The sequence below is a fragment of the Prionailurus viverrinus genome, chromosome D1 (assembly GCF_022837055.1).
Source record: "Prionailurus viverrinus isolate Anna chromosome D1, UM_Priviv_1.0, whole genome shotgun sequence".
Taxonomy (NCBI): Eukaryota; Metazoa; Chordata; class Mammalia; order Carnivora; family Felidae; genus Prionailurus; species Prionailurus viverrinus.
In genome coordinates, this window is record NC_062570.1 from 112,217,660 (window position 1) to 112,241,631 (window position 23,972).

A 23,972-nucleotide genomic window follows, 5' to 3' on the forward strand; every position below is an offset into this window, starting at 1 on the left:
CAGGCCTAGGAACCTCCGTGTGCTGCTCAGAGAGCCCCACGGCACTCAGTGGAGACGTTACTTGGAGTCTGGACTTGGGTTGCGCATCTCCTCTGCTCTGAAAACAAACGCTGCATTGCTTCCCTTGGGAGCTCATCTTTAGATTCTCTCCTTGCAAGTTTTCACGTTTTATTCATTTCTAAATGTTTATTTTTGAGAGAGGGAGAGAGAGAGGGCGCGCGCACGGGGGAGGAGCAGAGAGAGGGGGAGAGAGAGGATCCGAAGCCGGCTCCGAGCTGTCAGCAGGGAGGCCGATGCAGGGCTCAGACCCACGAACCGTGAGATCGTGACCTGAGCCGCAGTCGGAGTCAGACGCTTAACCCACTGAGCCACCCAGGCGCATCCCTACTTGCAACTTTATGGTCACGCTGCGGAAAGTGATGCTGACACACATAATGTAGTTTAACGTAACTTTAAAAAGTGCCAGCACTTACAGGGAGCTGGGGAATTGCCTGGTGCTCGTATCCACGTCTGTGTTTCCTTCACCTTCCGGAACGTCTGTGGAAGAATGGAGGGAAAGGAGCACTTGCTGGGCAGAGACGTGGGGATGACCGTTTCCATTTAATAAAGTACCGTGTTCGTGTGAGGACGTCTGTTGCCCTTTCTCTCCTCTGTAGTCTTCATTCTGGGCGTGCGCTCACGTTGTGGGGTCAGCCGCCCTTCTGGAAGATGATGGCTCCGTTTGTGTCTCCAGCCCCACCTTTGTGATGTTCTCCCATGCCCCGGACCCGCCTCGTGTCACGTCTTCTACGTGCAAGCCAGAGGTGTCCCGCTGCATGACGTGTTCCGAGTTGTGATCATCCTCCCTCCCCTCTCGGCCCCCTGTCCCTGGCCCGGTTTCTGTCTGTGTTCTCTTTTCCAGCGTTGTCCTGACTTCCTTCTGATTCCGGTACCCTAGCTTGGGCCCTGTGTGCCTGCCACAGGCCAGCGGGGTGAGGCCCCGCACGGACCTTTAACTTTTCCAGCCCATCCGGCACACGTTACGGCCACCAGCAGCGTGGCCCGGACCTCGCCCTGCCGGCTGTCCTGCGGGGCCTGTCCGTGGCCGCAGGGGCGGACTCCAAACTCATTCGGTTTGGGACTCCCAGCCCCCACGTTCTGGCCTAACTCAGCTTCCGCTCGTTTCCCTGTACCCCTCGTTCTGGCCACACCGGTGTGTTCACCATGCCCTCCTTCCCTTGGCCTCCACAGCTCCGGGACGTGCCTCCTCACCTTCCCTTGTGTCAGACCGCCGTCTCTCAGGGCCGAGGTCAGCCCCGCGAGGCCCGCTGACCACCCGGTACCCGCCGAGTCTCCGGGTCTGTCACATCTCTAGCAGAGGGTGAGGCCTGATGCCTGACGCTTCCTGTTCTCTTGTCTTTTCTCTGGCGTCTAAAAATGCCATCAGTTTTAGGGAAGACAGAGATGAAATAGTAGTTTTAAGCGTGTAGCAAGGTCGTCCGTCGTCGGGGGACAGAAGGAATCACAGAAAGGTCTCCTGGGGGTCCGTGGCCGTCTGTTTGTTTTCTGGTGGGTTACCGGCGGACCGCTCACCACTGAGTGCGCTTCCCTCCCTCCCCCTGTCTGCCCCCCCTCTCCCTTCCCCTCCACCTCTTCTCACTAACGCATGGACAGTGTTTCACTCCCGAGTCTGTTGTGTCATCCGTACAGTAGAGAATACGATCCATTTGCCCGTGCTGTACGCAGATTCGGGGCCGCAGCCCCCTGCACCCTGTGACGAGTGTGCACTCGCGCGCCCCCGGGACCCCGCACGCAGTCGGCCTGCACGGGGACGTGATCTGGGTACTTGGCGTGCTCTTGTCCCCCGAAGGTGACGTCCCTGTTGCTTTCTGAGTCCCAAGCTGCTTACTAACCCGTGACTTTCGGGCCCCGCTGACCTGTGTGGGCCTGTGTTCGGTGTGTGAAGTGAGGTAATTATGTGACCCCTGCGGAGGGGCTGAGAAACCCACGTGGTGAAGGACAGGGAACAGTTTCGAAAACCGTATGGAACGTGAAGCAAAGATAGAGTCATTGAGATCGATGTTTGAATCTTCTAATACGCAGCACGGCACCTCAGAAATCTTGTTTTGTTCCGTAAATCGTGTGTCCAGATGAAAGGGGCTGCTCATTCTTAGCCTGTGTGCCTGTCTGCCAAGCTTACCCGGAGACGATCCCGAATACGTGCCTCCAGCTACAGTGTGGTGCCTACACCCCTGCTTCTTGTTAAGTCGGAGAGCAAGACCGTCGGGGACGGAAGCTTTCGTGACACAGGTTCGCAAGGTGTGAACGCCCGGAACCGAGGTCGGACGGGGTCCCGGAGCGCTGGGGGGTGCTGTTGGCAGTGGGACGTCACGGACTTAGTTCCACGCGTGCCTGTTGTTGGGCGACCACGCTTTGCTGCTGCTCTGCTGGGGCCTGGAGAGTGAGCACATCGGGGGCGGGGGGGTTCTCCCCATGAGCAGACCGGGGAACCGCGTGTGCCCCAGCGCTCCCGCACAGATGGATCGGAGGGCCGGGAGCGCCCTTACGTGGAGGTCGAGTGGCCGAGCCCCGTGTGTGGCGTCCCATCGGGCATTCAGGAGGGCGGGGTGGGGGGGCAGCGTGCGGGCTCGGCTGGTGCCCCAAGGCTGGTCTGTGGAAGGGGTGCGGGGGCGTGAGCTCACCGGGAAGTGGTCACCGAGGGCCCGAGTCCGGCCGTGGAGTGACAGGTGGCGTCGGGGTTGCAGGCCGCAGAGACGCTTTGCTTCGTCCTTCGACAGCAGACCCTTTATTCTGCCCGTTTCCACCAGCGTGGCCATGTCGTTTTCCCGTAGGCGGTGTCATTCTTGTGGAAACTGCCCCGGAGAGAAGCAGAGCCCTTGTCAGGTTCAGTCGTCTTCTCACTCTCCGCCTGAGCCATGTGGCCCCAAGGGCCGCCACACTTGCTCTTGGACTTGTGGGCGGATGTCCCGGGGACATCGGGCAGTGCCGGCCATGTGGTCGTTTTAGGACCTGCAGCCTCGCAGAGCCACAGGAGGCTTCCGGGTACGGTTTCTCGTGCTGGCCCTACTTTATCCCAAGAGGCCCGTCTTCCGGGTGGCGTCCCCAGAGGCTGCAGCAGGAGGCCTACTCTGCCGCCCCCGGGCCTTCTGTGCTGGCCCTTGGGCCCCTGCTGTCTCTCACCTGCGTGCCTGTGAAAATGCTGGCCATGGCCTCTGGAATTCTCTCAGGAAGGCCCCCGCGGTCACATGCAGGGCTAGGTGGCCCTGTTGCATTCAGAGTCCTGCTCTTCGGAGGCACCTGCTAGAAGGTGGGTGGAAATTTCTGGTCCTGTCCACGTGATCGCACCTACTCCTACCTGGGAGAGCCCTGGAAGGTGGGGTCTAGCACGTCTCACGCATCTGGGACGTCCTCATGTAATGAGTTCAGAGTACTAGTCACACGTAAGAGGGCGTCGAGCGTGGCATTCTCTGCAGAACGGAAGCGCTTGTGTGAACTGACGGCACTGAAGTGTGTTCGAATTGTACGTAACTCATGGGGACCTCGTGCACACCCTGAGACTTCCTGGGAGAACTGCTAACCTGTAAACCGTCAGGGCGGTTCCTGAGTGGTGCCAGGGGCTGGCCTGACACCACGTGACTGGAGGCACGGCCCTTCCTTCAGGGCAGCACTGGGTCCCTTCTCAGGTTCAGAGTGCCTGAAACATGAGTACCCTCCCGTCACTTCTGTGCATTTATTTGGCCCGTGTTTGGATGGTGCCGTCGTAGCCGGGAGGGAGACCACCGGCATCCTCGGGCAGGACCCCCGGTGGTTCTGGAACGTGGCGGTGGGTGAGCACGGGAGCAGTCGTCTGCCCGGTGTCTGCAACCAGAGTGCTCGGCAGCCAGAGGGGGGCCCACGTGGTGGTTGGTGTCACAGTGGTTCACCAGAAGATGCGCTAGTGTCCTCGCAGCAGAGAAGCGGGAAACGTGGTTCAAGGATCTCTTGGAGATGTTCTAAATCCATGTGATGTAACCGGAGGTGGAAAATCAGCGTGTTAGGTGTAGTACCTGAGCAGGCTGCTAGAATGAGCAGTTTCCTCTCTCTGTTCATTGTAATCGGCATGTAGGGCTGAGTCTGAGTCTGAGTCTGGGCTGCCTGTATATATAACACGTTCCTAGCAGGTACACAGTAAAGTAGCCAAGACTTTGAGCAGTTGTCTAGATCGGAAAATGGGGGAATCGCTTCTTACTCGTGGTTGCCTTATAATTGGGCACACATACTGTATATGCAGTATTTACATTAATAATTTGGATATTGAGCCGAATAACCATAGGTTTGTGATTGCTTTCACTGTTGTGTAATAGGATAAGATTTTAATCTATCCCTTACTGTCATGGGGGAGTTGAAAAAGGCAGAGATTCTAAATGGAGAAATTGTGACATTTGAACAAAATAAATGGTTTTTTGTTTTTTTGTTTTTTGTTTTTTTGCAAATAATGCTTCACGCTTACAAAGTAGTAAGGGGGCCCTCACTCTGCCCAGGGCCGTAAGAGTGATCGTGCAGGCTTAGCCATCAGTGGAGGTGGTGATGCTTGTTTGTGACGTGTACATTTCTGTGTTTGGTCAGGACACTAAAGCCTCTCTTTATTGTAAATTACAAATGTATATGGAAATGACAGACCAGTGGAACTCCCGTTTATGTAGTTCACTGTGATCTGTGACGTTGCAAATACGGAGAGCTGAATCGCATAACCTTTGACCCGGCAGGTCTGTTACACTCCAGAGCAACCCGGTACTTTGTTTTATAATATATATATATATATATTTTTTTTTTTTTAAATTTTTTTAACGTTTATTTATTTTGGGGACAGAGAGAGACAGAGCATGAATGGGGGAGGGTCAGAGAGAGAGGGAGACACAGAATTGGAAGCAGGCTCCAGGCTCTGAGCCATCAGCCCAGAGCCCGACGTGGGGCTCGAACTCACGGTCTGTGAGATCGTGACCTGAGCTGAAGTCGGACGCTTAACCGACTGCGCCACCCAGGCGCCCCTATAATATTTTTAATGACAATCTTTGCTGTCATGAAATAGTACCAAAAACCCTATCTAAACACATAATTTCAGAAAATAAATACAATACCTAATTATAATATAAAATAAGTTTTAAAAATCAGATTACAGGGGTGCCTGGGTGGCTCAGTTGGTTGAGTGTCTGACTCTTGATTTCGGCTCAGGTCATGATCTCAGAGTTGTGGCATTGAGCCTTGGGATTCTCTGTCTCTCCCCCTCTCTCTGTCTCTCAAAGTAAATACATAAAGGTGGGTGTTTGCCTCTTCTGCTAATGGACGTTGGAGTTTCAGAGACAGCGATCAGAAGCCGTTCTGTGGCATAACAGACGCCCGTTAAGAAGCCGTGGCCGCCACCTCCAAACGTGAGGAGAAGGAAAAACAGATTAATCTCACTTGGGCGTCACAGAACTGAAAGAAGCGTGACGCGCCTTTGGTGTTGCGGATTATCAGGTGGGGAAAATGAGCAGGAAGCTGAGCTGCTGCGTAAGTGAAATGTCACAATCGTTCCCGTGATCGTGAGGTCAGGAGAGTGACGGAGTGTCGCAGGGGACACACTGCCTCTCAGACGCTCATCAGACTCTGGCTAGCCGAAAAGATTTTGGGGGCCCTGTATGACGGGCACGGGGAATGGAGGACGGACCCAAGAAGGAGCATGTTGTTAAGCTAAGTAAGGTTCGATGGTTCGGGAGAGGGCAGGGCTGCAAGGCAACAGGTGTTTTCACAGACTGCTGGCCCCCGAGGAGGGATTCAGCAGTGCCTATTAACAATTAACAATTGTCCTTTGACTCCGAGATTCTAAGACGAAACCGTTGGCACGTGTTCAGTGAGTTATTTGTTGTCATGTTGTTTGTAAAGGTGGAAGATGAGAAGCGTAAACATCCGTGTCCCTCGGGGGAGAATAAATGATCACTTCTGGATTCATTCATATATGCGATCAGAACAGCTGTGCAGAAGGAGGGCGGAGTTATGACCTGACATGGAAACCTCTTCAGTTACATCGTTAACTGAAGAAAAACAAGGGGAAAGGAGTGTATGTATTGGTTTATATGCGCGTAAAAAACCCTGGATTAACAGGAAAGCCGTAACTGTAGTTTCCTGCCTTGTGGGGGAGGGAGGGGGGCAGAGTGGAGGGAGACTCTCACACGTGGTCCTTTCCTACTGTGTCCAAAAATGGTGTCGGGGTGCCTGGGTGGCTCAGTTCGTTGAGTGACCTTGGCTCAGGTCACCATCTCACGGTTCGTGGGTTTGAGCCCTGCTAAAGCCCAGAGCCTGGATCCCGCTTCGGATTCTGTGTCCCCCACCTCTCTCTCTGCCCCTCCCCTGCTTATGCTTGCTCTCTCGCTCCTTCTCTTTCTCTCAAAAAATAGAACGTTAAAAACATTTTTTTTTAAAGGTTTGTGTAAGAGGGGCGGGCGCCTGGGTGGCTCAGTCGGTTAAGCAGCCGACTTCGGCTCAGGTCACGATCTCGCGGTCCGTGAGTTCGAGCCCCGCGTCGGGCTCTGTGCGGACCTCTCAGAGCCTGGAGCCTGTTTTGGATTCTGTGTCCCCCTCTCGCTGACCCTCCCACGTTCATGCTCTGTCTCTCTGTCTCAAAACTAAATAAACATTAAAAAAGAAAATGTTTAAAGGTTTGTATAAGAAAAAGTTCTGGCCTAAGCCCCCTTCCGGTGCTGCTGCTGTTACTGGTTTTTAAAAAAGTTTATCATGACTAAAACACCTCTGTGGAAATAATGGATCTTACACTGTTCCTAATTTTAGCTTTAAACTGTCGAGGTTAGGGGCGCCTGGGTGGCGCAGTCGGTTAAGCGTCCGACTTCAGCCAGGTCACGATCTCGCGGTCCGTGAGTTCGAGCCCCGCGTCGGGCTCTGGGCTGATGGCTCGGAGCCTGGAGCCTGTTTCCGATTCTGTGTCTCCCTCTCTCTCTGCCCCTCCCCTGTTCATGCTCTGTCTCTCTCTGTCCCAAAAATAAATAAACGTTGAAAAAAAAAAATTAAAAAAAAAAAACAAACTGTCGAGGTCAGACAGGCCATTTTTGGTTGCGTACTTTTTAAAAAAAAAAAATTTTTTTTTTTTTTTTACGTTTATTTATTTTTGAGACAAAGACTGAGCGTGAATGGGGGAGGGTCAGAGAGGGAGGGAGACACAGAATCCGAAACAGGCTCCAGGTTCTGAGCTGTCAGCACAGAGCCCGATGCGGGGCTCAAACTCATGGTCGCGTACTTTAAAGACAGTTTATGATTCAGTAATTTCTCGGCAGATGCATACATCTGTGAAATTAAATCCTTGAAATGAAAGCCCTCTTAAACCCCAGTGAGTGTGAACAGCGCCCAAAACAGCATACTCGGCCGCGAAGCTCGAAACCTGTAAACATAGACTGGGCGTTAGTGCGCTTCATGTTGTTTCCATCTTACTACTTTCTCGTGTTTTTAATTGATCCGAAACTCTTCTAAGCTGATGATGTCATATTAAAAAAAAAAAACCCTACGTAGAAGATTCCAGGACGCACTCATTCCTATTTGAGCGAAGGATTTCTGTGCTTTTCTATTTCATTAGTTGGATTTTCCCCTGCCCCCCCCCCAGCTCAGTTCTAAAATTTAATTGTAATGTTTTTACCTGTGAACGTTTCATTAATATTATACACTTCTGAAATACATGTTTGTGCTGACGTACGTGTGCATTCATACTCGCCGTTGTCTTGACTGAGTGTAAGAAATTATTTGTGTTCAAATACGGAAATGCTACTTGATGAAATTACGAAGTGGGGTCCACGAGCAAACAGCTAACAAAGAATTCTTGAGACTTTTGGGGGCAAAAAGGCGATTTTATTATAGCACGGGGACAGAGAGAGCCGCACTAGGATTGTGAGGAGTGACTGATGATGTACTTTTAATTAGTGGGGGTTAGGGAGAGCAGAAGTCTCTCTCTTTTTTAAGTGTTTATGTTGAGAGAAGAGAGGAGAGAGAGGGCGAATCCCAAGCAGGCTCTGCACTGTTAGCGCAGAGCCCGATCCAGGGCTCCAACTCGCGGGCTGTGAGATCATGATCTGGACCAAAATCAAGGCGTTGAATGCTCAACCTACTTTGCCATCAGGCACCCCAGGATAGCAGAAGTCTCTACGAAATTTGCAAGCAAGGCTTTCAGGACCCTGGGGGGCTAGCTGCTCTTAAGATAAGGTTACTTTTAGCCTTTAATAAAAGCACTCAGGCGGCCGTTGAGTTCCTTAAGGAAGACCACGCCCTGCACGGTTCAGCAGGTGTCGTCAGTGGCTGCCAGCTGTAAGAAAACATAATTTAGGGGGCGCCTGGGTGGCGCCGTCGGTTGAGCGTCCGACTTCAGCCAGGTCACGATCTCGCGGTCCGTGAGTTCACGATCTCGCGAGATCTCGAGTGATCTCGCGTGAGTTCGAGCCCCCCGTCGGCTCTGGGCTGACGGCTCAGAGCCTGGAGCCTGTTTCCGGTTCTGTGTCTCCCTCTCTCTCTGCCCCTCCCCCGTTCATGCTCTGTCTCTCTCTGTCCCAAAAATAAAAAAATGTTGAAAAAAAAAAAGGAAAAAAAAAAAAGAAAACATAATTTAGATTACAGTTTTCTTTGCCTTTGTTTCCCTCCTCGCGAGTAACCACCACGCCCAGTTCGGTTCGCTCTTTCGCAGAAAGGTAACAACAGCACGGGACGCAAGACTCGTGCCTGCTGCCTTTTGCCTAAAAGGCCGGGCCTTGCAAACGAGAGAAGAGGGACGGCTGAGCCAGCCGGACCTCGAAGCCCGAGGTCAGACGCTAGGGGAGGCTGCGCGCATTTACCTTGGAGAGAAGCGTGTCTCCTCTCGGTGTGCCGAGAGGAGAATACACAGATCCACATGAAAACTCGCATGGGAGAGTTCACGGCGGTGTTCTTCACGAGAGCTACAAAGCAGAAGCGCCCAGACGTCCGTGAGCGGGCGACTGGGCAGCAGAACGCGCTCTGCCCGCACGGAGGAGGAGTCTTCTCCGGCCCCGCCGCACATCCACCACCGGCGAACCTCGAAAACGTGATGCCGAGAGAACAAAGCTCGGCAGGTTGTCGGAAACGATTCGCTCTCACCGCGGGCGGGCCCGGGCTGTGTGTGCGAACGCCACCTGTCGGGGTCACCGTGGCCGGTAAACCGACCGCGTCCTGCGGCGAGATCTTTGGGTTCAGCCCTCAGTGAAGGTGGTTTGGGATTAGTGACGCTGATCGCTAAGCCCAGGGTAGAAAATTGGCACAGTCATTACTTTCTTAATAGATCTTATGCTTTCTAAAGCAGTTTTGGGGTCAGCGCAAAATTGAGGGGGAGAAACAGAGATTGCCCTCGCGCCTCCTGCTGCCCCCGCCACGCACGGCCTCCCCCACCATCCACGTCCCACCAGGGTGGCACGTCTGTGACAGTCTGCGAATCGACACTGACCGTCGTCATCACCCAGAGTCCGTGCTTGACATCGGGGTTCCTGTTGGTGGCGCACGTCCTGTGGGTGTAGACAAATGGACAGTGACCGTCCTACAGAGTAGTCGCTGCCCTAAGACTCGGTGCTCTGTTCGTCCTTCCTTCCCTTCTAACCCCTGGCAACCCCTGATCTCTTTACCGTGTCCGTGGTTCCGCCTTTTCCAGAATGTCATCGAGCTGGACCCTGCAGTGTGTGACCTTCTCAGATTGACTTCTTCCACTTAAATTCATTTTCGGTTCTTCCGTGCCTTTTTGTGGCTTGAGAGCTCACATCTTTTCGGCACCGGATAATACTCCATCGTCTGGGTGGCCCCCGCTTGGTCGTCCATCCACCTGCTGGAGGTGTCTTGGTTGCTTCCAGGTTTTGGCAATTCTGGATGGAGCTGCTGTAAACATTTGGCATGGTGCGTTTTCAACCTGGTCCGTCCGCAGATTTAAGGAAACACTAAGGTGGTGTTTATTTTGTTTTTCTCCTCCAAATGAAAATCACGTTCGGTTTTTGGACAGAACCAGTTCAAGATGACGTTGGTGGCATTGGAGCCTCAGTCTTTGGGAGAGACTAGTTCCGGAAGACCAGACTGGGCCTGGGCGCCTGATGCTGGTGACTGTGGACCCCAGGCAGGGGACCCGGTACAGGAGAGAGGCGGGGGCCCGGGATCTGTGGGTTCCGAGCGCTGCTCAGCCTCGCTGATCCTTGAGAGCAGTTGGGGACCCGTGAGGAGAAGGGGGGATGGGCTCCAAGAACTTGGGTGTATGGCGCGCAGGAGGCAGAGGTGGAGAACGTAGGCTGTTCCACGAGGAAGTTTGTGCGGAAGATAAAGGTGCGGGTGGACGGGAGCTGCGGAGCCCGGGCCGTCGCCCCTGAGCGGGGTGTGCCTCTTACCTCTGGTGCGTGGGGTGCCGTTAGGAACCGACTTAACGTGTGAAGGTGTCTGAGTCCCTTCATTTTAGCAATATGGCAGGTTGAATCGAACCCCAAACCCCGTCGGCACCCCTGCTTCTGCTGGCTTCCGGTGGGAGTGGGGGTTGCCCGGGGAGGGGGCTGCCGGACAGGTGGCGGATGCGTCGACGGTGTCCTCGTTCGGTTGGGTCACCTGTGGTCTGAGGCAGGACGCCGGTGCTGCTGCCCACGTTTGTAGATGCGTGACCGAGATGGAGAACTTGACTTGTTGCCCCACACGGAAGGATGGCGAATTACCCGAGGAAGCTTTCCAAAATACACGCCCCGGTGCCTGGTGGCGCCCTGATGGCGCCCTGATGGCGCACACTCGTCTGCGGGGCTCAGAGTTTACGTGTGCCAGAGGCGTGTGCAGCCTGAACCAATGCCCAGCTTCCTGGCTGATGGGCTGTGAGCACTGGAGGGGGCCGTACGGTGCGAAAAGAACCAAGATACATATTCCGGTCTCCCCCGCGCCCCGCTCCCCCCAAATGTTGGTTCCAGAGGGGAGGCCGAGAAGCCGCCTAGAAACCTCCGGGGCGGATGTGTGCTTTGCCCGGCTTGGAAACGGCCTCTGGCGGCAGGAGGAGCCGGTCAGGGGAACGCTGGCTGATCACGGGTGTGAGGGTCTGAGGCGGAGAGGACAGCCGTGCGTGCGTGAAGGAGCAGCGCCGTGTTGTTCAGGGAACTGTGGGTCGGTTGGGACCACGCGTTGTGCGCGAGGCACAAAGCGGTGAGCGAGGTGGCCGGAGAGAGCGGTGGGGGCGGGAGAGGGGTCTTGCAGAGCTGACTCCCGGAACCACCCCTCCAGACCAGGGAGACGTGGGAGCCGGGGCAGCGGGGGAGGCAGCAGAGACATTCCAGAAGGCACTGGTGTGAGGTAGAGTCAGCAGTCCCCAGCGGTCGGTTCGCGTGGAGGGAGGAGGCGGCAGCGATGTGGCGTCCAGCTGTCTGGCTCGGACGCTGGGTGGATACAGTCCCGTACCGGGGCGGAGATTCGGGTGGACCCTGGAGTGTGGAGGACGCCGATGAGCTCGGTTTGGAGAAGATGGCTTGAGTCTCCTAGAAAACCTGGAGTGGAGACGCATCGTGGGTAGGTGGACAGTCGCCCCGAGTGGGAGGGGGCAGCCTTGGACCGTGGTCAGGCAGGCATGGTGTGCAGGGTGGGCTGGGGACCGAGGATGCAGCCACGGGAGCACCAGCGGGTACGGGGTGAGCAGAAAGCATGGAGATGGGGCGAGGCAGGAGGGCGGAGGAGGGAGGAGGGAGGAGGCTCCCGATCGGGCAGGTGTGGGGAGTATGCAGGGCGGCCCTGGGTCGGCCATGCCGAGGGCATCACTGGGGTGCCCGCCAGAGCTCTTGCAGTCAGTGCAGTGGTGGGGGCCGAAGCCAAAGTGTGGGGGCTGGTGAGAGACCAAGAAAAGGAATCGGGGACTTTGGGGGAACTGTGTGTCCACGTGGGCCCTGCACATTCTGCTCGTGTCCCGTTTTGTTTAGAAAGAAGAAAAGAGACGGGAGATTGGTCTTTTTTTTTTTTTTTTTTTTTTAATCCAAAGCAAATACATACTTAAAATTGAAATTAAAGAAGAATATAGATTGAAAGTCTTGTTTTCCAGCCCCCTTTCCCACTCACAGTGGGTGACCTTCATTAGCAGTTTGGTGGCTGTCCATCTATATCTTATCTTATGTACATATGAAAAATACACGTGTATGTTTGCGTCTAACCAAATTGAGGTCACGTTGAAATACTGTTCTGCACCAGGCCTTTTTGGATTCAGGTTACACGATCTTGATTATTTCATTTCTAAGTACTAAGAACGAGCATACATTTTTTTCAGTATCTGTTGCTTAAACCGACAAGGAAAAATACGTTGTATGTATTGGGATTTTTTTAACTGCTCATGAATTTTATTCTGATGCTTGCAAATAGTGATCGGGGATTGAAAGTCGAGTGCTGTTGCATTTACATGGCTCTAAACGTCCAGTGCGTCCACGGGTCACGTGCTACGGAGGCGAAAGTTTGCTGTTTGCTTCCTCAGTGTCCCCTGGTCTGTCTTCTCTCCCGTCAGTAGGTTACCACATAGATGGTTATCCAGAAACTTCTCATACCCATAGATGGATAGCTGAGCCTACTTTTCATCAAGACAGTGGGGTTTTAGAGCCTAAGATTTGCTGATTAGTTTCAGTGTATAAACTTCCCGTTTTCTTTTTATTCCAGATTTGACATGCTTTTAAACCTCAAGTGGAGGCAAATAGCTTCTATGGACAGAAAATAATCCAAGCCAGTTCAGCATGTCAGGTTTTCAGGTGTTCCTTTCCGTTTGCTGAAAATTACAGCCTGTTTCTGTTGTGCTCTGTGTCTCTGCACTGAGAACACACGGGTTCTGTGCCTTCTGGGAGGCTTTGCTCTGTGTCAGCAGGTTAGCAGAACGGCGAAACGTCATTAAGAAAGAAAATGGGGCCAGTGATGGACACGGTCAAAACCACAAGCTGTGGTGATGTCACTCGGGCGACCAGGGGGAGGGCGCAGGACAAGGGAGGGCTCCGAGCTGGGGGTGGGCGCGAGGCGTCACCCGTGCTTTCCACCCAGAGTCGTCCTCCTGGAGCCCCGGGGACAACTGTGTTCGTCACTTTGGGAGTGGAGTGTCGCATCCGAGCCATGGGACTTCGTTTAAAAGTGGCCTGATTGTGGATTTTTATGAACAGTGTCTGGTTCGTACGATCTGAACCCGTTACCCAGATCTGGGCCTCTTGTCCTAAAATGATAAACACCAACGTGCACAAGCACCGTGTGAAACCAAGTTCTTGAACTGACGCTGATGGTTTAGTGTTGCTTTTCTTGTTCTCGGTTCTGGGAATGTCCAAAGAAACACACATCTGCTTTGCTCAGATTTCTATTTAAAATGGGAATATTCCAGTGACTATTACATCTACTCAGTTGCAAAAAATACTTCAAACTTCGGTTACGGTAAATAGAATGTCACTGCTAGTAGGATGCTTGGTGTGCGGTGTTTTTTAAACAAACATTCTTTCTGAAGAGGAGAAAGTGTGGCTGCTGACCCGTGGATTTCTTGGTGGTCACTGCGTAGCTCATTTACTGATCGTATTTGGGGCCGTTTGAGCTACACCAGCTTTTCTCTGCAATAATAATACAAACAGTGCACATATGAACGTGTTTTTTTGGAATCTTAAACTCTGGAATTTCCTGTCGAATGTTTATCTAAACTCCTAAGTTTAAATTTGCTTCCATTCTTTTCACTTGAATTCTTTTGTCCAAAGAGAAAGGTTTTTCTTTAAGGAGTAAAAGTGGTTGTCAAGTTTTCATAAATTTGTTTTCTGCTGTGGCCAAAGTGGTCTATCGTGGAATGATTTGGCTGTTGAATTTGTCGTAAGAAACTCATTTAACCAAAACGATGGGAAGTAGATATATTCTCTTAGTAGATGAACCCAGACAGTTTGGGACTTTATGAAAAACGTAATGGGACTCTGGACTTTGGTGATGAAGGAGTGTTACAGGAAGAGTGCACCAGTGGGGGTGTGGAGGCAAGGGGCTCATAGCTGAGTGCAGGTGGGGCTAGGCCGGGTGCCATCCGTTCCCAGGGGCCTGTCGCCAAGATCAGGGAGGCTGTGGGGTGTCCGTCTCCTCCTAGCTGGGGGCGCAGGAGTGATCGGGAGGCTGTGCGGTGACCGGTGCCTCCTAGCTGGAGCATGTCGGGAATTTGGAGCCCTGTTCTCACGCCCCCCGAGCTTCTGGAGTCTGCTTGTGGTGTTTTGACCGGGTATTTCGTTTAAAGCCAGTGAGCTTTGTTGGGAATAGATGGTGAGACGTTTAAAAATAAAACGCTGATATCCAGCCCTCCTGGACCTATGGTCCCGTGACCCTGCCAGGGTGTTGGTGTTCTGGTCCTTCGTCCCCCCCACGTCTCTGCTTTCTTCCTCACCTGCCTGCAGTCCTGTGGTCTGTCTGTTTTCACCACAGCCTGGCCTGCCGCTCGGCCCCGTCCCTGCCTTCGCTTCACCGTCCTTACCTGGCAGGGGGCTGCGCCGGTCAAGTGTGTTCCCGCATCCACCTTCGTGACCGGTGGCCGCGGGGGCCCGCTCCTCCAGGCAGCCCTCCTTCTCCCCAGTGCTCCTTGCCCGTGCTCACGCCTTACGCAAGTCTGTCTGCATGTCACTTGCAGTGAGTGACACTGGGAGACGGCAGAAGAGGACTTCCCTAAATCCCACCGCACAACTGCCAGGCCGTCCGCGTCCGCGCCCCCGCCCCCGTGTTCAGCTGCCGTTCCAGCGCGGGGGGCTGCGTGCTCCCAGGGCAGGCCGTCTGCTGCTGCCCCGCCCCCGTGATCTGCCCTCAGCTGCGCAGAGTGGCCGCTCTGTCAGCCCCCCTCCCCTGGCTTCTCCCCACCAGCAGGCGTCTGGGTCACCCCCCAAGGCCTTTCTTGGGCCTGTGACTTGCGTAGCCACCACCCTAGTTCTGTCCCCACCTCCCCACCCCCACCCTGGCTCATGGCTTTGTGGCCTCTCCTCCTGTCCCCGGTTCCCTCTGTGCAGGCAGGCCTGCGCCCCCCTGCTCCAGGACTGCTGTGCCGGAGGCCCCCCACTGACCTCCTCTAGGCAATCAGTCAGCTGACCCCTCTGCCAGGGTCACACATGCAGAGAGCCGTTGACTCCTGAGACGGCCCCTCCCTGGTTCCCTCCTGCCTGCCGACCACTCCCAGTCCATCCCTCGTTTTCCCACCGTCCGGTGTTAGGTGGGCACATGGCTGGGACCTCACCTCTCTTCTGATCCACGCTCAGTGCCTCGTGATTGGCCTGGAACGAGGCTGCTCTCCTACCCGCACCGACACCGAGCTCCCGCTGGGGGCCTCAGCTCTGCTCCGTGCTGCCCGCTGACTGTCGTGTAACGTCCCAAATGGAGCACGCCCACGCGGGCTGTTGGCTCTCCCTTCCAGAGCCCCGCCCCGCTCAGGAAATGGGGACTGTGTCCTTCACTTGCTGGAGTCGTCCTGGGCCTTTCTCTCTCGCCCGTCTGTCAGCAGGCACTGCCGGAAAGCCTGTTGGGAACCCGCCTGCCTCTCCCGTGCCCTGGGCCTGCGCGTTACCGCGGCGCCCGACCTGCCTCCTCACTTCTGGCCTCCCCCTCCTTCCAGGGGGCCCTTTAAGACCGATGAAGGGCACAGCCAGTGCAGGCACGTGGGATGCTGTGTTCCGTCTTAGAATTCTCTCTCGGGCTGCGGCAGCTCTCTAACCCTGGTCTTGATTCAGACACTCCTCTTCCCCGGGGGGGTTGCCGTGGCCTGGGAGCTGCTGTGTCACTCGTCTCTTCCCCCAGCCCCGCTTTTGCACTGCTCCCGGGGGCTTTTGTTGACTCAGCGAACCCTTTGTGTCTGAGCACTGCCTGGGACTTTGAACGGTTGGCCTGCTCCCTCGGGAGGGCCCTCAGAGTCTGTAGATGGACGACTCCGGAGCCTTCGGGATGAGATCCGGGCTCCGTACTGGGGTGCGCGTGGGCCTGCAGTCTGGCCTCTGCCCGCCCAGCCTCCCTTACCGCTTCCCACACGCTGCCCGAGCCCCTGACGCCCTCCCCACTCCCAGACGCCGCTTTGCTCTCATGACGAGGCTCTCCTGCCACACGGCTCACGGTTCACCTGCCGTGCCCTCTCCGTCGGCGGGCCTCCGGGTCAGCGCGCCTGCCTCCCACCACATGCGACGTCCGTGCTGCCCCCCCCCCCCCCCCCCCGTAGCCCGGGCCTGTCTCACTCGGGGCGCGGACCGCGCTGGGCCTCTTGTTGGTCTGTCTGTGTGCTCCGCGCCCTGCGGAGGGGCCGGGGCCGGGCCCGCCTGTCTGCCGTGCGGCCGTCGCTCGAACGAATCGTGACTTCCAGTCGGGATGGCAGCACAAACGTGCTTCGACAGACCTCACTCCCAACGGCAGTGGGAGAGTGAAATGTAAGTAGAGAAACAGACAGACCAAACAATACAGCCACACCCCCAGAAGAGAAAAATACCCCTCAGTACAGAAACAGAAGAGAAACCCAGCACAGTAAGCTGGAGTTGGCCAGATCCCCCCGCCCGCTGTGCTCCAAGCACCGAGCATGCAGGGCCAGTAGGAAGCTTGGCTCCTGTCGCCCGGGGTCACAGGGACCAAGGTGTCCGGTGGAATTAGAACTAAAATCAGACTCGCTTTTGGAGCTGGTTTTAGATGAGGCTTCCCCACGTTAAGGTCACTGTCCCCAGTACACTGGGGCTTTGTGGGAAGTGGTGGGCCTTGGGAGGATAGGAAGCAGGGCCTGGGCTGTGCCACAACGTCCGGTGACTCTCTCACAGGGTCTACACCGTCTGTAAGGAGCCAGGCAGCGGGAACTCTCTGTCACCGTGGAAGCCTAGTTCTGGCCTGAGGCCTTGGGAGGCCCGGAGAGGCAGTGGCTGGACACTAGGCAGGGAGGGAAGTGCCAGCGGTATAACCTACGCCGGCTGAGCCGGAAGCCAGATCCCACAGCCTCCAGAGTCGGCCCCTTACAGAATGATGCATTTGCTTCTTCCAGAACGCACGGGTAGTCTAGTAAAACTGTCAAAGTAAGTGTGTTTGAGATGTTTAAAAAGATAACATCCCTGAGGAAACAAGAAATTCTAAAGCAAACAGAAATGATACCAGAGAAGGAGGGCAGGACAGAAAACAGTCTGAAATCCAGTGAATGAAGACGGTGTTGGTTGGAACGATGAACGTGGACCGGACATAATTAGAGACAGAATTAGTGAATTGACCCAGATTCCTGCACAAGGGGACAAAATATGAAGATAAAAACCCGAGGCCCTGAACCAGGCAGGCCTGCAGCCAGCTGCGCCTTTCGCTTGGCTGCCGTGTGAGTGACCACGCATCTCGCTGACGCCGCGTTGAGTCTGGTTCTCCTTCACCTACAACAGGAACAGTGTTTTCTGATCCGAGGTCTTGAAGATTAGATGCAAATCTCTCAACATTAGGCATTGGATGACCTGGTGGTCAGCTAAAGTTATTTACCAGAGCAGATGGAAAGCGAGGGGTTTGGTCTGATTCCCTCGGGTTCCCGTGGACGGAATCTCTGCGAGACCTTGCTGGGAGATCCTGGCTTCCTGACCGCGGGGCCCGTTTCTCAGTGCTGCCTTCTGGGCCTCTGAAGACAGCTCAGCACCCAACAGACTTTGTCAGGTTTGAAGACACGTTTGGATTGTTCTCATTTCGTTTCGCTGTAATTTTTTTGTGTTTGCAGGTATGCCTTGAAATACTGAAGTAAAGTAAAGGGTTGTCTGTATTCTTTAGCAGGAGCAGCCTTGTGTCCAAAGAGCACTGTGTGTGTGTGTGTGTGTGTGTGTGTGTGTGTGTGTGTGTGTGTGTTTGTGTGTGTGCGCGTGTATGGGGTGAATTGACCTGAAATATCTAGGAAATGAATTGAACATCGTAAGCAGTTTGTTGAAGAGCCAGACGATTGCAGTGAGGTGGGTGCCCGTGGCACCTGTCGGGTGCTCTCCCGCTGGTTCCCTGACCACCCTCAGCTGTGAGTTGCGCTCACCGCCAGCCATCTGCTCTGTTGTTGTCAATAATGTTCTGGGCTAGAAATGCCTCTGCAAACTAAACCAGGCAGATTCTGCTTCCTTCCTGGGAATTGTACCTGAGTCAGTGTTTGATACTGTCCTGGCCCTGGGAGGGTTCCTCTGGTTGCCTTAATCTCCTCTCTCCTGCACAAGGGCCACCCTGCAGTCTGGGCTGAGTCTCTGCCCAGTTGCCTTTCAGTACGGCCTCCTCTGGCTTTAAACTTTGCCCGTGACGTCCCTTCCTTTGGAAGGAGGTTAGGAGTCCTCTCTTTTCCTGCCCTTCCTCTCCCTCGGCAACACCTCTGAACCAGGGCTGGGGACAGTGGCAAGCTTGTCCGGGGACACCCCTGCTCTAGGGGCTGAGCACTTACTTGGTGGAGGGTGGGCAGCAGCCTGGGGTCCATCACCGTCTCGGCAGAGAGCAAGGGCGAAGATGACCGCGGCCCGGCCGCCTCAGCCTGCCCCTTCCAGCCAGGGTTCCGGCCTCCTTTACCTGAGCGGGGTTGGGCAGAACCAGGGCGCCCCGGCCTTCCCGCCACTCGTGCCCAGGATGTGGCCTCTGTAGCAGACGGGTAGCTGGGGGGCACGGGATTCCCATGCTCTTGGCTGTGGCCTCTGCAGTGGAATGTCCACCTCCCTGAGCTGGGAGGAAGTGGGAGGTGGGGGGGGGGTCAGTTTGGGCTCAGATATTACAGACTCCCCTTCCTTAGTGAATCATGATAGACTTAAAAAAAAAATTGGTGTTTCTTTATTTGTTGTGTGCTTTGGATGGCTTTGGAGGCTGAATCGTTGTTGTTAGGCATAATTCTCCCTAGGTTTCCTGGGGGAGCGGGTCTGTAGGGCCTTCTCATGCTGGGAAGGTGAAAGCTGATCACCCATAGCTGTGGACTCTAGAAGACGACACTCTGGTTTACAAGGTAAATTAGGTGAAATGACCATTAGCTTATTATACACCCATGAAAACACTCACAGTTTCTGTAAATTACCTGCCTCCCCATCCCCTTCGGTGTGCTCCCCCTGAAATAACCACAGTCAAGACAAAATATTTCTGGGGCGCCTGGGTGACTGAGTCAGTTAGGCATCTGACTTTGGCTCAGGTCATGATCTCACGCTTCGTGGGTTCAAGCCCCGCGTCGGGCTCTGTGCTGACGGCTCGGAGCCTGGAGCCGGCTTCGGATTCTGTGTCTTCCCCTCTCTCTGCCCCTCCCCCACTCGCACTCTGTCTCTCAAAAATAAATAAAAACATTAAAAAATTAAAAAAGAAAACCTTTTTCTATTTTACTCTTTTCTGTTGTTGATTACAGCAGTGCTGCTTGCTTTGTTATTCCTCATGGATGAGTACAGCTGTTCCTTGAACAACTTGGGGTTCGGGGTGCCGTCCTGCCCACAGTCGAAAATCCATGTATGACTTTTGATTCCCCCCAAAACTTAACTACTAATACCCTCCTGTTGTCCAGAAACCTTACTAGTAACACAAATAGTCCATCGCTACTTATATTGTATGTTGTATGTATTATATGCTGTATTCTTATTATTTTTTTATTTTTTATTTTTTAAAGTTTATATCCAAATGAGTTAGCATATAGTGAAAATTTCAGGAGTAGATTCCTTAATGCCCCTCCCCCGTTTAGCCCATCTCCCCTCCCACAACCCCTCCAGTAATCGTTTGTTCTCCGTATTTGAGTCTCTTTTGTTTTGTCCCCTCCCTGTTTTTATATGATTTTTGCTTCCCTTCCCTTATGTTCATCTGTTTTTTCTCTTAAATTCCTCATATGAGTGAAGTCATATGATATTTATCTTTCTCTGACTAATTTCACTTAGCATAATACCCTCCGGTTCCATCCACATAGTTGCAAACGGCAAGATTTCATTCTTTTTGATTGCCGAGTAATACGCCACTGTATGTATATCCCACATCTTCTTGATCCATTCATCCGTCGATGGACATTTGGGCTCTTTCCATACTTTGGCTGTTGTCAATAGTGCTGCTGTAACCATGGGGGTGCATGTGTCCCTTCGAAACAGCCCGCCTGTATCCCGTGGATAAACGCCTCGTAGTGCGATTGCTGGGTCGTAGGGTAGTTCCATTTTTAGTTTTTGGAGGACCCTCCACACTGTTTTCCAGCGTGGCTGCACCAGCTTGCATTCCCACCAACAACGCAAAAGAGACCCTCTCTCTCCGCATCCTCGCCAACATCTGTCGTTGCCTGAGTTTCTCCTGTGATGAGCCATTCTGGCCCGTGTCAGGTGGTGTCTCGCTGTGGTTTTGATTTGTATTTTCCTGATGATGAGTGACGTGGAGCATTTTTTTATGTGTCGGTCGGCCATCTGGAGGTCTTCTTTGGAGAAGCGTCTATTCATGTCTTTTGCCCATTTCTTCTCTGGATTATTTGTTTTTTTGGGTGTTGAGTTTGCGAAGTTTTTTTATATAGATTTTGGATACTAACCCTTTATCTGGTCTGTCATTCGCAAATATCTTCTCCCATCCTGTCGGTTGCCTTTTAGTTTTGCCGATTGTTTCCTTCGCTGTGCAGAAGCTTTTTACTTTGATGTGGTCCCAGTAGTTCATTATACTGTATTCTTAAAGGAACCTAGAAAAAAAATTTTAAGTGACAGGGAAAGCAGATTCACAGCGCCGTGCTGTCTTGATACCTAAGCTTATTATCGGATTACAGGGTGAATCGTCTGTCAGAACCCACGTCGGTGCTGTGTCTTCCGTGACAGAAAGAGCTGTGGTTACCTGTGTTGCTAGCACTAGGCGTCAGAAATGAGAAGAATGCGAAAGGTTCACGTTTATTTGCAGGCGTAACAATTCATGCACTCACAACCAGACGTATCAGGGTGAATGCTTCATGACGGCCTGGGCCTGGTGTAATCAGTAGGTTGGTTGCTTCGTTGCTTCGTGTCGGCCCAGCCGATGCTTTTACAGCCGGATTCACAGTACAGCGTTGGACACATTGTTACCTTAACAAAACGGCGGGAGATAGTAGCCGGGAGGCATCTTCTGCAGGGACCGAGAGAGGCACGCTGCAAGGTAGTGTCGCTCTTTGAAAGCCAAGCTATGAGACAACACGTTACTCGTTTTAGGTCTAATCTCACTCCCCTTATGCCCGTGCCTGCGAGGACAGGCTGTCCAACCGCACACAAGTCTCGCACGCGACGTTCTTCCCGACGGACGCCTCGGTGGTGGCGACACGCACGCGTCTCGCGTGGCCTCGCCGTGCGCTCACTTGGTTTTCACACACAGACACGCGCCTGGCAGGCGAGGTGATTTCGCTGGGCGCCGCGGTGAGGATTTGCTGTCCGGGAAGCGGGGGCGGGTCGTCCCGGAGGTCCTCGTGTGCGGACCTGCTTGGGGTGGGGGGGACCCTCTGGGTGGGGCCGTCTTGGGTCTCGGGGCCCGGGGGGCGGGAGCGGGGGGAGGCGGGCACCCTCGATGCAGCTTTCCGGAAGTGCGTTTCTGTCTCCCTCCGTGCCTTCCCGTTTCCCTGTCAACGTCTCCGCACCCAGGCCTCGGCAAGGTCCGTGTGGTGAGAGGAGCCGAGCCTGTGCCGGGGCCTCCTCGCGGCAGGGCAGCGTGCTTCCCAGCGCGGCCGCCTTCCTCGCCCTCCGGCTGCTGCACCAGCTCTCCTCTCCGCGCCGCCGTCTTCTGCGACCTCCCCTGGGCTTTTCCCTGAGCTCTTGACCCTCTTCGGGATCCGCATCTTGAACCCCTTCATCCTCCAGCCCTTTCTGCCGTCTCCACAGTCCCACTCACGATTTCCCCGATGGGCTGTGTCGCACGTCCCGTGAAATCACGCGCGCCATTTGGACGGTCCTCTCCAGCAGGGATTTCTTCGTTGTTTGGGCTTGACGGTTTCACGGCGTTGTTTGTAACGTCCCGTGGCATCCTCCCGGCTTTCAAAATGCTCCCCCCGTGGCGGTTCTCTTCGGTAGCATTGACCGTCCTCCTCGTAAAGTGCCTGTGTCATGAGCCTCACAGGTCCTCGTGGCCCCTGGTCCGCAGGCGGACTTGGACCCGCCGCGCTCCAGAGCGAGTGGGCCGCCCAGACACGTTTGGTGGTGCCCCGTGGGGTTCTGGGTGGCCAGGACATTGTCCGGTGTCAGAAGAACTTGAGAGGACAGTCCCTTGCTTTCGGCGTACTTCCTGAGTTGAGGGACAGAGCCGGGATGGAACTGGTCCAGGGCAAGGGCTCTGGTTGTGCAGCCGGACCACTGGCCACTGGCACTTGTTGCCTTCAGGGCCCCGGGGTGAGCTGCCTACACAGGGCCAGCCGCCCTGATCACACCCCTGCCTGTGTCCGCTCAGACGGTAGCTGCTTCACCCCTTCCTACCCAGCATCTTGGTGCTCACTTGTCTTTCTCGTGAATAAATGTCGTTTGTGGCATTTCCCCCTCGACAGGGCACCTCCTTCTGCATGAAAAACCTGTGCAGGCAGCCGTGGTCTCCTCAAGCGATTTTCTTGGGTTTTTCACGTTTTGTGTTGGGAGGGGTTGACACGCGGAGGACGGTAGTTCCTGCTTCTCCGCAGTCTTCTCCGGGGCGTCTGGGAAGCGTGTGCTTCCTCTTCGTGGTGGAAGCTGCTTCTCCTGTCGTCTCGACCATTTTTAAAGCCAACCCCTTTCTCAAATCACCAAGCTGTCCTGTGCCTGGATTGAAATGTGCCAGTTTTCGATCCTTCCCTTCCTTCTGCCTTACGTCGTGATGGCAGGACTTCACTTGTCTTGCAGTTTGAGTCGAGTCCGCAGGTGTGCCCGTCTCACAGCAGTCCTACGTCCACAGAGATGCCACGTCTTCCACACGAGACGAAAAGATGTCTCACAAAACGCACCAGGGTTTTGCATGTGCTGGGGTGGCTGCAGCGAGAGCTTCGAGAATCTCCTTTTCTTTGTGTCCCTGTGGTTTTCACGCCGGCCGGCTGGCCGCTGCCGCTGTGGGCCTCAGTACAGGTCAGGCCATTCAGCCTTTTCTTGTCATGCCATGCCTCTTCTCTGCATCGCATCGCGGGAGCACGTCCAGCATCCCTGGGGACACTTCAGACGGGTCCCAGGGCGTAATTCAGGGTTCATGGTATTGCCCTTAACACGGTGAAAATTACAAGGAACCCTGAGAAATCGCTTTTCCTGTGGTGCGTGATTTACCGGAGAAGGGAGCTGATCAGCAGGTTCGTGCAACCCTTGAGGTGACCTCAATGGCAACAGGAGGTGGTGCACACTTCCCCCCGAGGACAGCGTCTGCTACAGCTCGTGTTAGGCGGTTAGGACTTAATCCTGCGTCTCCGCATTTGTTTGCCTTTCTCTTGACTGCAAATGGCACCATGTAGGTACGGTCTGTTTACGTGCACAAATTTTGATAAGCTTTGCCTTGTTAGAGTAGGTTTGTGTATGTTTTCGGGTAATAAACGGTACAATAGCCTAGTATCTGCCTAGATTTCATGCATTCGTGGCCTACCTTTTGCTTAATATTTTTGATATCTCTAGGCTGCTCAGCTCATCTGCCAGTCTTTCCAAATGTCACACATCTCCAGAAAAGTTTCCAATGTATTTATTGGGAAAGAAATCCCCACACGGAAATGGGCCTGCACAGCTCTACGTCAAGGATCAGATAGGCTTCTGGGGGTTCACCTTGTCAAGTCAGATTGCAAGGAACGTGGTCAGTTCTGTGGTCAAGTTCCTGTTGATTTGGAAAGGGTTAATTTATGAAGGAACTTCATAAGTATGACATAAGCATGTCACCTGTTTGTACATTGATTTTCTAGAATTGCCGAAATCAACCACTTTCTGAATTTGCATGTCAGGCTGTTAAGTGAATCTTTACCTCCTCGTTTGTCCTTCAGAGACAAAACCTCTGGGGCGCCTGGGTGGCTCAGGGGGTTAAGCGTCCGACTCTTGGTTTGGGCTCAGGTCACGATGTCATGGTTCACAGACTGAGACCTGCACCGGGCTCTGCGCTCGACCGACCGG

The 23,972-nt window shown here is 54.1% G+C and overlaps 1 protein-coding gene across 2 annotated transcripts in view; it reads left to right on the plus strand.

Moving 5' to 3' along the window:
- PPFIA1 (PTPRF interacting protein alpha 1) overlaps window positions 1-23,972 on the plus strand; it is a 91,173-nt gene that overhangs the window by 17,733 nt on the left and 49,468 nt on the right. The gene's annotated exons all lie outside the window — the stretch shown is intronic.